General features: G+C 36.2%; 1 pseudogene; it reads left to right on the top strand.

Moving 5' to 3' along the window:
• The first annotated feature begins 8,824 nt into the window (after positions 1–8,824).
• LOC101326401 (large ribosomal subunit protein eL6-like) overlaps positions 8,825–17,995 on the top strand; it is a 31,910-nt pseudogene continuing 22,739 nt past the window's right edge.

Here is a 17,995-nt window from a genome sequence, read left to right as displayed (position 1 = left end):
ATTTAAAGCTAGTGCTAAAAAGCACACACGTCTTCAAGGAGACAACTGATTCAGTTGAAACCAAATGAGAAGAAGCAAATCATGGGTCTGGAAAGAGAAGAGTGACAGACAAAGCCAGTTCAGGTTTACTTCTCAGGGCAAAGCTACTTTTCTGATGAGTAAGCTTTTCCTCCAAAGCCCCTCAGTTTAAAAAAGGGAAGGATGATGGAAACTGCCTTGGTTAATTGTCAGCTCACACCTTTCTTTAATGAGTTTCCTAGAAGTTTATGGTTAAGTTACCCTGGTGACTCAGGTAGGGTTTCCATCAACTCCAGCTGAGGCTGTCAGAATAGGAAAATGGGGGTCCATTTTCTGATTAATGAAAATAATAATTATGTACAGATGAAAGCAACGAGAGAAAGCAAAGAGCTTCCATGTTACTTTAAACAAAGAAGAGTTAAGGCCTTATCTTAACTATGCATTGGCACCGCAATGCGAAATGGTCATGCAAAATTAATTTTTAATGTGTTCAATTTATATTAAAAATTTCTGCAAGTGTGTGAATTTTTTTTCCAAGGCTGGAGTGCTACTTCATTTACAATATTCCCTGAAGGTGTTTTTTTTTTAAAGAGACTCTTAAACTGAAGCCATTTTAAGGATTTTATGAGACATTATGTGAGCTTTCATATGCAAGTTAGTCGTTAAGTACCAGATATTATATTCTGTAATATGCTTAAGTGATATTAGAGGCTGTATATAGCCTGCAGTAATGGCTATTGCTGCTTTTTTAATTTATCAAGAAAATGTTGCTTAAATAAGGAGCAAATCAATGCTGGGTTGTACAAAATATAAATGTAAGGAAGTAACAGTATTTTTTATATACTTGTTTCTTCTAGCTTCACTAAGAGGGAAAAATACAACCTACTTTCAGGGCTTATATTGACAGAAATGGTCAAAAATAAAATAAAATAAAATAGCGTATTTAGAATTAGAGAACTGCTAAGAATACACAGAATGACATTGAACAACTGATACCCATTGCTACTCAGTGCCTCGTGATGGATATAAAGATGAATTTTACGCCCTTGATAATTGTTTTTTGTATGCTGTCTGGCATTCAGACAGAGTAAAATCTCTTACTTGGATTTTGACCAGTTAAGGCTTTGACTATTTTTCCTACAAAGGGAAATATTTATATTAAGCTGGATTCATTGGTCAAGCTTTGAAAAGCATGGATAAAGCCCCCACCTGATGAGTGGAATTGACTTAAAAAAAATTAAAGAGAGATTCTTGTGCAAAGCTCCTCCCACTCTGCAACTTAGTCACCACCACTGCCACCACCTAGTTGTAAGTGTTGATAATTCTGTGTATGTCTAAACAGTTTTTTAACATTGTCCTGAATTAAAGTTTTCATTTGGGAAGAAATGAGATATGACCAGTTATTGACAAGCTATGTATCGTATCCAGGGGCTTTTCATTATGGAAATAGGACTGAGACTAAAAATAAATCTCTTTTTGTTTAAAAAAAAAAAAATCTCAAAATAGTGAAAAGCCCTAAGCAAAACGAAGGTTCCCTTAGTTTGGTAGTAGGAAATTTATTTTATACTTACATTTTAATATTAAAATAAAATGATTCCTTAGCTGAGGTTATTCCCTTGAACATTTTCTCCCATTATGGGCATTATCACCATACACTTACATATATATGTTGGGCTTCTTAAATAGTATCTTAAATACCATCAATGTGCCGTGGCAGATTCACACTTTGAGCTCACATTTCTCACAATACAAAAAAAAATAACTTCAATTGTGTTTCCTTGACACTGTGTTTTATAAGACAAATAACAAAATATGAAGCCAATAAACAAAGTAATTTTCAGAGATTACAACAGGCTCAATTTTAGCCCTTCCGTATCTCAAATATGGGTTAATGATTGTTTATTAATTAATTTTTATTTTCATTCCACAAACACTGACCAAGCCCTAACTATACTCCTGACATAATTCTCTGAGGTTCTGAGTGCCTAAGTTGTCCTCAAAATCACCAACCAAAAAAGTGCATTATATTCACTCTAATTTCAATGGTCAGTGTATTTTTGGTTTCCTATTCTTAAAGAATGATAATACAAATCTTTTATATGTGAGATAACTATCTGATAATCAGAATGTTTGTTTTTATTGGAGCACCCTACAGCCAGCCAACACTTTCCTGTGTTTTCTGCTGCTTTTTCAATCTTGGGAGGAATCTCATTATAGTTACTAACTATCCTTATTGTCATTTTGAAAAAATATCAACATGGGCAGGCAGAGTTTTCTATTTACAACCCCTTCAAGCTGTGGAATCTTTCTGGGTATTCACGAGTTTCCTGGTCCCCCTGGGTCCCAGTAAACCCAAAGCTATGTGTTTAAAAGGAAGACAATATTCCAACTTAGCCCTCCGCCTTCCTTGGCCCAGCTGCAGATCTCTCTCCTTCGTTCTCCACTTTGCATTGTGATTAAATACATTTAAAATCAAAATCATCTTTTCCACTCGCTTTTCCTCTCCCAGCTGCTGATTCCCACCCGATCCTTCTTTTGGAGTCAGAATTAATACGAATATTTAAAATCCTTGCCCTAGACCAGCAGCTGCAGATTTCTACTCCCCATACTGTGCTCCGTCTGCAGCTCACCAAAATGTTTCTCAGAAAAATAATACGAAGATGTTTTTTCCTTCCAAAACTTCTAGTGCTTTCGTGGCCCTCATTTTAACCTGATTTCTTTGATAAGGACCATGAACATGATCTTGTTCAAAAGTTAAGTGTGTCAGATTGTGGGTGTGCATGTCGGGGGTAAGCTTGCTTGATATTAATTAATATTTGCATAAAACAGCATGTGGGGCTGTCTGCACAATTCATTCTTACGGAACACATTGAAACACATATTACATGCTATACATTTTGGACCAATACAGGAAAGTAAAAACTGAATAGAGCTTAGCTCTACCAGATCTTAAAATAAACATTCAGAAGAAGTAAGGGAAATAAGCAAATAAAGTTTTTTGGCAGAGAGTTTATTTATTTAGCAACAGTGATGCAGTTGCTTACACTTTCTACAAATGTTTTATCTCTTTTTCCGCAGCACCTGTCCCTGAGTGAATAGAACCACATCTGTCTCATCTTGGCATCACAAGTACACATCTACATCTGTGAATGATGATTCCATTTTTGAAGGAAACAGTGTATACTTTTGCACTCCTGCAGTCTGGTAAAAAAAAAAAATTGCACAATGGATTTTGTGTCTTGCAGGAAAGCTTTTAAAGTGAATAAAAAGTTTGGAACTGGTACAAAAATATTGAATTTGCAATTTTGGAAAGCTATGAATTTTACCAATATCTGTATGTGCATGTTGTACGTGTAAATGTCTATATTATTTGATTAACACAAAATATCAGATAAAGAAAGGAATCACTTAGTAGAAGGCATGATTTAAAAAGAAAATGCTTTAGTAAACACTTCAATATTTTACAAGCTTATAAGATGGTAATGGTTTGCATATTGCTTCAGAAATATTTTCTGAAAGACAAAGATTAATTTTAAGGAAGGAAGAATTCAGGGTCGTAATTGATACCAATTACAGTTACTGATTATGATAATTTAGGGTATTTTGTATTTTGCACACTTCAATTTTAATACAAATAACAAATCTCTATGCAGAATCCTCTAATAATTAATGGAGGGGAGATGGAGGATCCTGGTAGCCGTAAATTCAGACAGATCCAAAGCAGAAACTACAGTTCAGAAGATACACAGTTTTTCTTTTCCCTAAACCTACATGAATTTCTGTAGTCTCTATTTGAAACCACAAACGTGGCCATCGCCCTTTCTCTTTTTTTCTCTCTTTTCCCCACATCTACTCCAATCTCCTAGTCCCAGTTCATTTTACTCCATTCTTCTATCTTGTTGCCATTTACCATCATCTCTTTTCTAGATTCTGCAAAAGCCTCCAAACTGACCTGTGGACCTCAAGACTATCTTCTCTCCAACCTCTGTTCCCACTGCACCCAAAAAGAGCATTTCTGAATTCATCTCTGATCTAGGATTTCCCTGCTTAAAACCCTTCGATGGCTCTCCATTGCCCTCGGAGAAAGCCCAAACCCAATGCCTCACCTGGATTAGAAAAGCCTCCAGGGTGGGCTCAGCAGCCTCACCTTTTTCTGCCTCCTCTGGCCCTCCCCACTCCCCGTGCCCTTCAGCCATTGACGAATTATTTTCACTTCCTGAAACTCTTCCCGTTGTCCTCTCTCCCTCTCCTTCCCCCTCCCAACCTTTGAGCTTTTTCCTATGTTACTCATTGTGCCTGCAACTGTTTCTGCTTCCACCTTTTCCCTCCACACTACTTTACCGCTCAATAGCAACTGGGGATGGATGGGTAGAGCTATATAACAGGTGTCACATCTGTGGGTGCAGGAACTATGAACTCAAACTTCATGACCTTCCCTTTCTTGTGTGTGGATGCCTCTTTACTGTGTGCAGGACACTGACTTAGGCACTGTAAGAGTATTTTTTAAATGCTGTTCAAAAGTTGGGCAATATGCTTAAGAAAACTGAACTGATATAAGCAGAGTGTGCTCATACACAAAACAGAAATGACACAAGCAGGGTATACAGGAAATAGACATCATTTTGCTGTTTGGTGCAAGGAGTGAAGGTAATTACTTTGGCATATTAGTAGTCTTTGATCTGACATTTCCTCACATTCATTTTCTTCCACAAGTAAAATAGCCAGGTCTTGATAATGCTTATATAATGATTTGTGGCTTTCAAAGATAATCCTGTAGGTGATTCCATAATCTCCCTCTTTACCATTTCCCAGAGTTTCACAGGTCTTGCATCCATGAGTCTCAGCTCTGTTCCTCTTGCTTCTCTGGAAGTCTATTTAATTTTTCTTGATCACTCCATGGTCAGAAGCGAGAACAGCTGCTCTCCACGGCTGTGTGTCTGTTCATATTGCTGAAGAATCCTGTATCTCACCTATCCTTCAAATAGCACTAGGTTCTTGAAGGAAAAACTGCATCTGCAGACTTAACTGGGTTTTGTTTTGATTTCAAGGACACTGCTTGTCCCAGGGTGGTTGCTGTACTGCTGCATTACCATCTCCTCATGTCCCATGAGACACACCTCGACCATTCTCCTGGTTTTCTGTACTTTGCATCATGTACATGCAGAGAACTGTCTGAAGTGCTGGCCATTGGCACAAACCTTCCTCAGTATTTTTTTTTTTTTTTTTTCATCTGAAGGCGAGAAGAGCAAGCTGCATAATTTACCAGCACTTCCTGGGCGGCCCCACCTTCTTTTCTCTCCTGTCTGGCCTAACCCAGCTGCCATCTGTTCTTCTAAGCACCCCGGGCCCTCCTGTGCTTGACAATACACTGCAGCGTTACACGTAGATAAATGAACTGTGATGGAAATCTTGAATTCTTTCTCTTTCTATGATGTGTCCAGTTTCCTGTTGTTTTGTTGGTCGCAGCCAGTTTGTGTATACACGCAAGTTTCCTTTTGCTTAGTTTTATTCCAAAGGAAAATTTAAAAAAATGTTTTTAAGTAAATAATGTGTATTATTTATTGATAGCACCCTGGATATTAGATAAATATACAGGCAGGAACTTTTTAAAAGCATATATTATACACCCAAGAGAATAAAAGGAGTTATTTCAGTCTAGTGGGAAAATTATATAATTAGGAATTTTAAAAAAATATGTTACTCCATCAGTTTTACTGGTCAATTGAGTCTGTTTTAAAAACACATAAGAAATATTTTTAAAAAAGGATCTTTAATTGTTGGACATATTCTTTTTCCCCTAATTTTAGATATGTCTACCATTTAAATTCCTCAGATTCCACAGCTGATCCCTGCTATTATGTTTGGAATTAACATTATTATCTAGAAAAAAATTTGTAATAAAATACCCAGTAATGAACAATGAGTGTTTAAAAGTTACAGTAGGGATTTTGGGTCAATTCTTTAATAGTCAATGTAATTTTAATTCTGAGAGGGAAAGCTGCCTTAGTGCCAGTAAGCACCACGTATATATATACACTATTAGTAATTTTTAACCTCAAGTACACTGATTTCTATTGCTTTAATTCAAAATGACTAATATTCAAATCACAAAATTGATTTATCAAATTTTATTGAAAAAACTTACATTTAGTAGATGTTTCATTATATTTTTCTTTTTTTTACAATTTGGATAATCAGTAGAAATTTAGAATGATTGACATTCAAGTTTTGGATTCAGGAATATAATAAAGAAATACTCTTAGGTCCACTTTGTTTTTTCATTTTCAGCAAAGCTAAGTTGTACTTTTAAAACTTTGAATATCTATTTACTTCAGTTGTCTCTGAAGTAAGGAAGGGAGATGGTGAGGAATAGTAAAAATTAAAATCAGAATTATGTTAGTTAAGGCTGGAAGATATATCATAGTGTCCTAAAAGGAAAATAAAGTAAAATTTTTCTATTAGCTTGTGACCATGAAATAGTCTCCATTTGATATTATGTGTGCCAGTATTATAGGTGGAAATAGCATATATCTATGGGTATATCCAATAAGGTATTTCTAAGCTAGCTGACACTAGTGACATTTCTAATTATAGTTAACTATTTAGGGTTTATTAGAAATGCTCTGTATTTATCTCTTGTTTACATGGGTTCTCAGATTTAACTGTAGTTAGTTTACTCTTAACAGTGTCTACAGGGATAACTGAACTCCTCTGCCACTTATTAAGTATATAACTTTGGCAGATTTACTTAATTTCTCCAAGTCTAAATTTCCTTCTCTGTAAGTGGAACTGATATAAGTTTTATTTTGATAAAATCAGGGATCAGCAAACTATAGCCCACAGGTCAAATCTGATACGTGGCCTATTTTGGAGTAGACAAGGAGGTAAAGATGGTGTTTATATTTGTGATGAGTTGTAAAAACAAAATAAAACAACAACAAAAGCAATGAAGACTATCTAAGAGACCCTATGTGACTGCAAAGCCTAAAATATTCGATATCTGGCCCTTTATAGGTAAGTTTCCAACCCTTAAATTATATCAAAGAATTATTTTAAAGATTAAATTATTAAATTTTTTATTTGTGTAAAGAAGTTGGTAGGATGTCAGGCATATGGAACAGGCTCAATAAATGTCACTTGTTATAGTTTTTGGTGATAATGATAAGAAAATGATATTAATGTTCTTCTTAATGGGTCCACCAATTGGTTAAGTCCTATTTTATCTGTGTTCTCTCACTCCGTCCTATTGTAAATAGCATCTGTGTTAGATAAAACAGAAAGCCATTCCTTTTTAGAAGGATGTAAAATGTTCTACATTTTAAAGAAAACTTAACAATGTATAATTTCTGACTCATTTTTATTCACTAATTAATTAATTTTATTATTCTTAATGCAACTCTGATGTGAGAAGCTGTGTCTTGGGAGGAGGGAAGTCTGGAGGTAGGTTCATAAAACCATGTCAAAGATCACTGGAAAGGAAATCACTTAATGTTCTTTCTTTGTGTGTTATTTTTATTTCTCTTGTAAAAGAAAGAATGTTAGTCACTTGATTTCTCCTTTTCTGAAGAGAGGCTTCCATTTGGAAAGAGTGATGTTTTCCCAAAGGGTGGTGGGGGGAGGAGTTAGAAAGGAAGATACAAAAGGGAAACAAGTCTATTGTTTTGTTTTGTTTTACCTTCAGAGAATGTAGAGCATTAAATCCCATGCTTTCCAAATGTCCTGGGAATCTTACGTAAGCCCACCATAAACTAAGGTTCATACAAGTAAACATCCGTCCCTTCCTTAAGCATTAGATTAAAATGCATTTAAAAAAAAAAAAAAAAAACCTTTGTCAGCAGTTCTAATGGTGGAATGCTATGGATCCCAGCCAGTGGGTCCTTGGGAATGCCATCACAAGAGGACCCATCCAGCTGAGTAACAGAGCAGTGGAATCTGCTCAGACTAGTCTTGTTTGGACTCAAGCTTGAGTCCAACTAAATGTGTGGGGGAAAAAAAAAATAAGCCTCCCCTCCACAGAAAGAAAGAAAGAAAAGAAAGAAATAAGCCTCCCCTCCACAGAAAGAAAGAAAGAAAAGAAAGAAAGAAAGAAAAGAAAGAAAGAAAGAAAAGAAAGAAAGAAAGAAAGAAAGAAAGAAAGAAAGAAAGGAAGGAAGGAAGGAAGAAAGGAAGGAAGGAAGGAAGAAGGAAAGAAAGAAAGAAAGAAAGAAAGAAAACAAAGAAAAAGAAAGAAAAAGAAAGAAAGAAAGAAAGAAAGAAAGAAAGAAAGAAAGAAAGAGAAAGAAAGAAAAGAAAACCAGTAGGGGTTCAAGTTAAAAAGGAAGGCCTTATAAACACACCTGATTTGGTCAGCAGTAGCAGGATTCGTGAGGGCCATGGCTAGGTAGAAATGAAATAGGCCATGAGTTCCCCACCAAATTCCTGTGCAAATAGGATTCTGGTGTTTCTACTAGGGCTTTCTTTGTTCTTCAACATCATGATAGCCAAGCCACAGGATTCTAGAGCCCTCGGTTAAGAGAATTAACACAAACCTATGAACATGCCAGACCCACACTTAATAGTAAAAGGCATCCATTGGGCTTCCTATTAAAGCACTAGCACATGAACAGTTTTGTTACACATTTTCCCACAGTAAAAAAGAAAAATGATGTATTGTCTAAGTTTTTAATAAGATGGAGAAAATCATCCCATCTTTCCATGATTTGGGCTTTGGGACCAGTTCTGAAAATGTACTACAGCCAGTCTTCTTAAAGTCAAAGTGAGGTTGAGGAGAAGCAAGATGACGTTGCAGGGTTCCTCACAGGCATAGATGAAGCAAAGCTGCCAGAAGGAGACTGTCTTAGTAGGTCATACAGGGTGCCTGACAGAGGGACTGCAGGAAGAACCAGTGCTAAAAGCCCTGCTGGATAAGGTGAGTCCCCATGTGTGAAATCTGACTTTGACAAACTCAAATTCTTCAAATTGCTGCTGAATCTATCCCATTCAGCTGCACTTCAGATCGATGATTCCTAAACTTAAGAACAGATGCACATTTCTGAAGATTCAGGACTTTTCTGCATTGCTCCTCATCAAATCTGATTTGAACTCATAGGAAGATTGTTAAAAACTCTTCCAGTTTAAAACTATCCCTCTTAGAGATATTTTAAGATAGCATTGCTGAGCAACTTGGTAACAGCTTTTACTTATTTTGCAAACCATTATGTATGTAGGTGAGCTAAAGGTCATTTAAAAGCAAGATATTATGTGATCTCATTTTGCATCCCGAATCCTTATTTTTACCTGCAATGCCATCTATCCTGGATCCACCCCATCACCTGGCAATTATTACCCAAGGGTCTCATCTTTTAGGGCACACAAGGCTACTTCTGTTATAAACATACCAGTGCGGACAGACTAGAGACACTGAGGAGAAATATTGATAAAATGGCTGATGTCCCCACCTAAGACTAGAAGCCCTGCCCTTCTGAAGTGGGAACATTTAAGATTCATTTTAAACCTACTGGTAACCTCTGGAGATATCTGTGTATGTTGTCTCTATATAAAGAGAGTTCCAGGCATAGCCTGGACTCATGTCAAACATTGTAGCAAAAACTATTTCCTACTAAGTCCTCCTTGAGAATCTGAAATATGCCTCCAGAAATACCTCAGAGGCTTTTTCTATAGGAAAAAATCTTCCTCCCAAACTGCCAATAAATTGTTTTAATAAGTAAACAAATGCTGGAATGTAACCAAGTTGTAAAATTCTAAGTATTGGGTTGTTTTGCCTTTAACTATCCATGATTACTATCAACTCAAAGGAAGAAAAAAGTAAGGGACTAGATGTTCCCTCAACATACAGCATCTGTGAAATGGTCACATTGGCCAAAACTGTTGGAACAGAGCTGCTCATTTCTGAAGAATGTTGAGGCACAGAGGGCCTGGCAGGAGGTATTGTGTCAATGGAGTCAACAAGAAACCTCCTTGAAAACCTAAGATCAGGTCTGTGCTCTGTGACCACCTAGAGGGGTGGGATAGGGAGGGTGGGAGCAAGACGCAAGAGGGAGGAATTATGAGGATATATGTATATGTGTAGCTGATTCACTGTGTTATAAAGCAGAAACTAACACACCATTGCAAAGCAATTATATTCCAATAAAGATGTTAAAAAAAAAAAAAGCTTTCCTATTTTCAGAGCTGCCTCCATGTTCTGTGTGTGTCTTCAGTGGATATGCGGCCAAGACTGAAATGCTCTGTCGGTACCCTCTCAAGAGGGAAACCCTTTAATTTTTTCTTCACCTTTTCCCCTGTGCTTCCTGCTTCTCCTCTTCTGCCTCTGTATAATCCTTCTCCTCCTCATTAAATTTTCTGGGATTTTAAAGACAAGGCTGAATGTGGTTTAGATATTTGAAATTTGAAAAAGATTGCTTTTGTTGACTTTTATTTTCTCATATGTTTGGGGTGATCCATGGTCTTGCAAGGGAGTGTCACTGTGGGTAGGAACGGAGTGAAGAGAGAAAATAAACATTTATTACCTGTTGGCTAAGTGCCAGGAATAGACTTAGTCATTTTACTATTACACTGAATAATCACACCAACTCCATGAGGTAAATATTATTTTTTTCCTTATCGAATGAGGGAAGATTTCAAAATAATGATGCCCAAGATCATGCAGTTTGTAAGTAACAGAGGTAGATATGAATCCACTTCTGTCCAACTCTGAAGTGCATGCTCTTTCAAGTAAATATACATGGGAAGATAAGGCTTATATGAGTTTTCAGACAAAGGAATTTGCGGGGGGGCAATTCCATGCAATATGTCACTTTGTATTTCTCAGTATAATAAATATCTTAGGTTCTGCTTATATTCTGTGCTTTATGCTAATCATTAATGTAGTGTTGAAATTAGGAGCTTACATACTAGTAGGTTAGGCAAAGAATTAATCATTTAAAATTTAATTATTAGCAATTAATTGATCAATTTTTGATCCTGATAGGAAGTAAACAAAGTGAGATGCTAGACAGTAATTGGGAGCGGAGGGCAACCTAATTATATCCAGTGTCCAAGGAAGGCTTCTTTAAGGAAGTAACATCTAAGCTGAGACCTGAAGGATAAAAAGGAGCTGGCTTTGCCAAGAATGGGAAGATGAGTGTCCCAGGCAGAGAGAACAGAGACTAGGGTGAAAGGAACATAGTAAACTAGGGAGAGAGGTGAACACAGAGATTGGAGAAATTGGTGGGAGTCTGGTGATGCTGAAATGTATGTGTACATTAATACACTTAATATTTATTCAAAATGTAGTGGAAAGCCATTGAAGGGTAAGATACAGAGGAGTGATATGATATGATTTACATTAAAACAGAATCTATTTGGTTGTTGAATGCATCTCTCCATCTAGTCTGTACTCTAGGAAGTGAAAATGTATCTTACAGCTCCATATTATGTCTGAGAGGATGGGGGCAGATTATTAGTTTTACTTTCTTTCCTTATTCCAAATCCATTGCTTAATTAGAATGCCATTGCTTTTCTCTTATCTATAGGACAGTGGACAAGCAATAGTTTTATGACATTTGAGATTACAAAATTTAGTTCAGAATGTCATTGTCTCTCTCTTATCGGTGTGAGAGTGGATAAACAAGAGAGATCACCTTTCTGTTTGTCAGGGACTCTGCAGGATCCATGGGAAAGAGGCCCAGGAGTTGTTTAGTGCCATGGTCCTGCCAATAACATTATTCAGTGGTTAAAACATTATGAGGCATGGTTGGTAAGAGAATGGTTCTGGAACTACACTGTTTTATTTTGAACCCTGGCTCTACTATTTACCAGGTGGGAATCCTTGGGTGACTCACTTAACTTCTCTGTGTCTCAGATTTCTCACCTCTCATGTAGGGATAATAATAGTATCTACCGCATGTGATAATTGTGAGAAGGAAATGAATTAAAACCTACGTAGCCCTTAGAACAGTGCCTGGAACATACTAATGAACAAATAAGGGCTAATTGTATCTAAAATTGTCGGATTAGAGCAGGGATTAAGTTTAGTCTTAGAGGTTGTCTACCAAAATTTGTTTCATCCATCCCTTTGCAAGTGGGAAAGAAGGTAAACACCACTCTTCTAATATGTGTGTATTAATGAAGTATTCGTAGGTTAAGGAAGTTGCAGATATTGGGAGAGCTACTTGAAAGAAAGAGAATGAAAAAAACAGGATTCTTGAGAACATCAATATTTAAGAAAAGAAAGAGGGGCAATAAAACTAGGCCATCAGAAGGAATGCTATCAAAAACTCTACAGACAAAAAGTGCTGGAGAGGGTGTGGAGAAAAGGGAACCCTCTTGCACTGTTGGTGGGAATGTACATAATTTTTTTTTAGATTTTTATTTATTTTTATACAGCAGGTTCTTATTAGTTATCTATTTTATACATATTAGTGTACATAGGTCAATCCCAAACTCCTAATTCATCCCACCACCACCCCCATGCTATCCCCCACTGGTGTCCATATGTTTGTTCTCTACATCTGTGTCTATTTCTGCCTTGCAAACTGGTTTATCTGTACCATTTTTCTAGATTCCACATATATGTGTTAATATATAATATTTGTTTTTCTCTTTCTGACTTACTTCACTCTGTATGACAGTCTCTAGGTCCACGTCTCTACAAATGACCCAATTTGGTTCCTTTTTATGGCTGAGTAATATTCCATTGTATATATGTACCACATTTTCTTCATCCATTCATCTGTCAATGGGCATTTAGGTTGCTTCCATGACCTAGCTATTGTAAACAGTCCTGCAATGAACATTGGGGTGCATGTGTCCTTTTGAATTATGGTTTTCTCTGGGTATATGCCCAGTAGTGGGATTGCTAGGTCATGTGGTAATTCTATTTTTAATTTTTTAAGGAACCTCCATACTGTTCTCCATAGTGGTTGTATCAATTTACATTCCCACCAACAGAGCAAGAGGGTTCCCTTTTCTCCACACCCTCTCCAGCATTTGTTGTTTGTAGATTTTCTGATGATGCCCATTCTAATTGGTGTGAGGTGATACCTCATTGTAGTTTAGATTTGCATTTCTCTAATAATTAGTAATGTTGAGCAGCTTTTCATGTGCATCTTGGCCATCTGTATGTTTTCTTTGGAGAGATGTCTATTTAGGTCTTCTGCCCATTTTTTGATTGGGTTGTTGGTTTTTTTCATATTGAGCTGCATGAGCTGTTTATATATTTTGGAGATTAATCCTTTGTCCATTGATTCGTTTGCAAATATTTCTTTACCATTCTGAGGGCTGTCTTTTCATCTTGTTTATAGTTTCCTTTGCTGTGCAAAAGCTTTTAAGTTTCATTAGGTTCCATTTGTTTATTTTTGTTTTTATTTCCATTACTCTAGGAGGTGGGTCAAAACAGACCTTGCTGTGATTTATGTCAAAGAGCATTCTTCCTATGTTTTCCTCTAAGAGTTTTATAGTGTCTGGTCCTACATTTAGGTTTTTAATCCATTTTGAGTTTATGTTTGTGGTGTTAGGGACTGTTCTAATTTCATTCTTGTACATCTAGCTGTCCAGTTTTCCCAGCACCACTTATTGAAGAGAGCGTCTTTTCTCTATTGTGTATTTTTGCCTCCTTTGTCATAGATTAGTTGACCATAGGTGAGTGGGTTTATCTCTGGGCTTTCTATCCTGTCCATTGATCTATATTTCTGTTTTTGTGCCAGTACCATATTGTTTTGATGACTGTAGCTTTGTAGTATAGTCTGAAGTCAGGGAGTCTGATTCCTCCAGCTCCATTTTTTTCCCTCAAGATTGCTTTGACTATTCAGGGTCTTTTGTGTCTCCATACAAATTTTAAGATTTTTTTGTTCTAGTTCTGTAAAAAATGTCATTGGTAATTTGATAGGGATTGCACTGAATCTGTAGATTGCATCGGGTAGTATAGTCATTTTCACAATATTGATTCTTCCAATCCTAGAAAATGGTATATCTCTCCATCTGTCTGTGTCATCTTTGATTTCTTTCATCAGTGTCTTATAGTTTTCTGAGTACAGGTCTTTTACCTCCTTAGGTAGATTTATACCTAGGTATTTTATTCTTTTTGTTGCAGTGGTGAATGGGATTGTTTCCTTAATTTCTCTTTCTGATCTTTCATTGTTAGTGTATAGGAATGCAAGAGATTTCTGTGCATTAATTTTGTATCCTGCAACTTTACCAAATTCGTTGGTTAGCTCTAGTAGTTTTCTGGTGGCATCTTTAGGATTATCTATGTATAGTATCATGTCATCTGCAAAGAGTGACAGTTTTACTTCTTCTTTTCTAATTTGTATTCCTTTTATGCATGGATAGAACTTCCAAAACTATGTTGAATAGTAGTAGCAAAAGTGGACATCCTTGTCTTTTTCCTGATCTTAGAGGAAATGCTTTCAATTTTTCACCATTGAGAATGATGTTTGCTGTGGGTTTGTCCTTTATGGCCTTTATAATGTTGAGGTAGTTTCCCTCTATGCCCATTTTCTGGAGAGTTTTTATCATACATGGGTGCTGAATTTTGTCAAAAGATTTTTCTGCATCTATTGAGATGATCATATGGTTTTAATTCTTCAGTTTGTTAATATGGTGTATCACATTGATTGATTTGAGTATATCGAAGAATCCTTGCATCCCTAGGATAAGCCCCACTTGACCATGGTGTATGATCCTTTTAATGCACTGTTGGATTCTGTTTGCTCATATTTTGTTGAGGATTTTTGCATCTATATTCTTCAGTGATACTGGTCTGTAATTTTGTTTTTTTGTAGTATCTCTGTTCGGTTTTGGTATCAGGGTGACGGTGGCCTCATAGAATGAATTTGGGAGTGCTCATTCCTCTGCAATTTTTTGGAAGAGTTTGAGAGGGATGGGTTTTAGCTCTTCTCTAAATGTTTGATAGAATTCACCTGTGAAGCCATCTGGTCGTGGGCTTTTGTTTGTTGGAAGATTTAAAATCACAGTTTCAATTTCAGTGTTTGTGATTGGTCTGTTTATATTTTGTATTTCTTCCTGGTTCAGTCTCAGAAGGTTGTGCATTTCTAAGAATTTGTCTATTTCTTCTAGGTTGTCCATTTTATTGGCACAGAGTTGCTTGTAGTAGTGTCTTATGATGATTTGTATTTCTGCAGTGTCTGTTGTAATTTCTCCTTTTTCATTTCTAATTTTATTGATTTGAGTCTTCTCCCTCTTTTTCTTGATGAGTCTGGCTAAAGGTTTATCAATTTTGTTTATCTTCTCAAAGAGGAAGCTTTTAGTTTTATTGAACTTTGCTGTTGTTTTCTTTGCTTCTATTTCATTTATTTCTGCTCTGCTCTTTATGATTTCTTTCCTTCTACTAACTTTGAGTTTTGTTTGTTCTTCTTTCTCTAGTTCCTTTAGGTGTAAGGTTAGATTGTTTACTTGAGATTTTCTTTTTTCTTGAGGTAAGATTGTATTGTTATAATCTTCCTTCTTAGAACTGCTTTTGCTTCATCCCATAGGTTTCGGATCACCATGTTTTCACTGTCATTTGTCTGTCGGTATTTTTTGATTTCCTCTTTGATTTCTTCAGTGATTTCTTGGTTATATAGTAATGTATTGTTTAGCCTCCATGTGTTTATGGTTTTTACATTTTTTTCCCTGTAATTGATTTCTAATCTCATAGCATTGCAGTCAGAAAAGATGCTTGATATGATTTCAATTTTCTTAAATTTACTGAGGCTTGATTTGTGACCCAAGATGTGATCTATCCTAGAGAATGTTCCATGTGCACTTGAGAAGAAAGTGTAATCTGCTGTTTTCAGATGGAATGTCCTATAAATATCAATTAAATCTATCTGGTCTATTGTGTCATTTAAAACTTGTGTTTCTTTATTAATTTTCTGTCTGGTTGATCTGTCCATTGGTATAAGTGAGGTGTTAAAGTCCCCCACTATTATTGCATTACTGTCGATTTCCTCTTTTATAGTTGTTAGCATTTGCCTTATGTATTGAGGTGCTCCTATGTTGGGTGCATATATATTTATAATTGTTATATCTTCTTCTTAGATTGATCCCTTGATCATTATATAGTGGCCTTCCTTGTCTCTTATAACATTCTTTATTTTAAAGTCTATTTTATCTGATATGAGTATTGCTACTCTGGCTTTCTTTTGATTTCCATTTTCAAGGGATATCTTTTTTCATCCTCTCACGTTAAGTCTGTATGTGTCCCTAGATCTGAAGTGGGTCTCTTGTAGACAGCATATATATATATATATATATATATATATATATATATATATATATATATATATATACCTTGTTTTTGTATCCATTCAGCGAGCCTGTGTCTTTTGGTTGGAGCATTTAATCCATACACATTTAAGGTGATTATCAATATGTATGTTCCTAATACCATTTTCTTAATTTTTTTGGGCTTGTTTTTGTAGGTTCTTGTCTTCTCTTGTGTTTCCCACTTAGAGAAGTTCCTTTAGCATTTGTTGTAGAGCTGGTTTGGTGGTGCTGAATGCTCTGAGCTTTTGCTCATCTGTAAAGCTTTTGATTTCTCTGTCAAATCTGAATGAGATCCTTGCCGGGTAGAGTAATCTTGGTTGTAGGTGCTTCCCTTTCAACACTTTATATATATGTTGCCACTCTCTTCGGGCTTGTAGAGTTTCTGCTAAGAAATCAGCTGTTAACCTTATGGGAGTTCCCTTATATGTTATTTGACATTTTTCCGTTGTTGCTTTTAATAATTTTTCTTTGTCTTTAATTTTTGTCAATTTGATTACTGTGTGTCTCGGCATGTTTCTCTTTGGGTTTATCCTGCTTGGGACTCTGCAATTCCTGGACTTGGGTGGCTATTTCCTTTCCCATGTTAGGGAAGTTTTTGACTATAATCACTTCAAATATTTTCTCGGGTCTTTTCTGTCTCTCCTCTCCTTCTGGGACCCCTATAATGTGAATGTTGGTGCATTTAATGTTGTCCCAGTGGTCTCTTAGGCTGTCTTCACTTCTTTTCATTCTTTATTCTGTTCTTTGGCAGTGAATTCCACCATTCTGTCTTCTGGGTCACTTATCTGTTCTTCCGCTTCAGTATTGATTCCTTCTAGTGTATTTTTCATTTCAGTATTTGTATTGTTCATCTCTGTTTGTTTGTTCTTTAATTCTTCTAGGTTTTTGTTCTTTAATTCTTCTAGGTCTTTGTTAAACATTTCTTGAATCTTCTCGATCTTTGCCTCCATTCTTTATCTGAGGTCCTGGATTATCTTCACTATCATTATTCTGAATTCTTTTTCTGGAAGGTTGCCTATCTCCACTTCATTTAGTTGTTTGGGGTTTTATCTTTTTCTTTCATCTGGTACATAATCCTCTGCCTTTTCATTTTGTCTATCTTTCTGTGAATGTGGTTTTCATTCTACAGGCTGCAGAATTGTAATTTCTCCTGCTTCTGCTGGTGGGAATATAAATTGATATAACCATTATGAAGAACAGTATGGAGGTTCCTTAGAAAACTAAAAATAGCACTACCATATGGCCCAGCAATCCCACTACTGGACATATACCCTGAGAAAACCATAATTCAAAAGGACACATGTATCCCAGTGTTCTTTGCAGCACTAGTTACAATAGCCAGGACATGGAAACAACCTAAATGTCCAATGACATATTAATGGATAAAGAAGATGTGATACATATATACAATGGAATATTACTCAGCTATAAAAAGGGTCATTTGTGAGATGTGGATTTGCCTAGAATTTGTCATACAGAGTGAAGTAAGCCAGAAAGAGAAAAACAAATGTCATATATTAACGCATATATGGGGAATCTAGAGAAACGGTACAGATGAACATATCTGCAGGGCAGAAATAGAGATGTAGATGTAGAGAATGGACATGTGGACACAGCAGGGGAAGGGGAAGGTGGGACGAATTGGGAGATTAGGATTGACATATATACACTATCATGAGTAAAACAGATAGCTAGTGGGAACATGCCATAAAGCACAGGAATCTCAGCT

This window comes from Tursiops truncatus, chromosome 7 (genome assembly GCF_011762595.2).
Source record: "Tursiops truncatus isolate mTurTru1 chromosome 7, mTurTru1.mat.Y, whole genome shotgun sequence".
Lineage (NCBI taxonomy): Eukaryota > Metazoa > Chordata > Mammalia > Artiodactyla > Delphinidae > Tursiops > Tursiops truncatus.
Note: the sequence above shows the minus strand (reverse complement) of the source record. Positions and strands in the feature narration are given on the sequence as shown.